A 1,188-nucleotide genomic window follows, 5' to 3' on the forward strand; every position below is an offset into this window, starting at 1 on the left:
CATGGGCTTTGACTTGAAGGTGCATTGAGACCTCGTGGAAAGCCAAGAGAAGTCATAAATTAATTCACTAATCACTGGGCTCCTCCCACATACTAACAACCACTCTAGACCCAAGGGCACCAAAGTGAGCAAGACCAACAAGGTCCCTCAACTCCTACAGAGATAGAAGCAGAACATGGTAACAGATGGTTCATTGTCAGTTTCCCAGGAGATTTGAGTGATCAGCACCAAAAAGAATAGAGCAGGGAAAGAGATCAAATGTGGCCAAGGATGGGTGAGCGGGGAGACTACTATCAGTGGAGTTGTTTCTGAGGGAAAACTGAGTTGGCAATGAGTTTGAGGTAAGAGGAGGAAGTGAGGGCTAAGGTTTCCATGGGAAGGCTTTGGGGAAGGAAGGCTTAGTGTAGGGATGAAATTTCAATGAGGCTTTGAAGAATGGCCTGAATTCAATTAGTCCAAGAGGTTATGGAAACTATAGCAACCAAACGTACAGCTGAGACATACGGCTCTTTGGTATAGCTCTCTGGGCCATTGTTGCAGCTGTGGAACAGAAAACTTCTTTGCTGGAAATAAAGAAAGAGAGAGTGTATCTCCTTCCTGACTCAGAAGAAAATGGCGACGTTGCATAAAGATGTGAGGAGAGCCTGTGCTAAATCCCAGAGAGAACTAGAGGTAGCTGTAAGATACACCCTGCTCTGGGGTCAGCAGAGTCCCAGTGCATGACATGAATCTCAAGCTTTACTCTGGGCCAGTACTTTAAGGAGCTTTATGGACTTACAAGTTTTATTTAATGATATTCTTACTTAGAATTATGCCATTGGTATCCACCTATGTTGGAACAAATTCTAGATCTTGATGTTACTGCTCAGATTACAATTCTAATTTATTATTGGGTCCTTTGCAGTTAAACGTATAGTATTTTGGTTTTTCTCCCCATTTTGTAGAAAAAAAGAACACAAGAGTTCTTCTGTTGAAGTTGTAAAAGCTGAGTTCAAATCTTGCTTCTGTGTTTTGTTATTTATGACAGCTGATCTAACGCCACCTTCCTCCTTCCGGAAACAGGGATGATGACATTTGTCTGGTCTACCTCACAAGACTATTTATTGCAAGGATCAAAACAAAATATGCAATAACGGTTTTGAAACAGCAAACATCTACAAAGACTAGACAGTATTACCATTATGATTA

This window comes from Orycteropus afer, unplaced genomic scaffold (assembly GCF_000298275.1).
Source record: "Orycteropus afer afer isolate SDZICR_OR568_19922 unplaced genomic scaffold, OryAfe1.0 scaffold00385, whole genome shotgun sequence".
In the NCBI taxonomy this organism is placed as follows: domain Eukaryota; kingdom Metazoa; phylum Chordata; class Mammalia; order Tubulidentata; family Orycteropodidae; genus Orycteropus; species Orycteropus afer.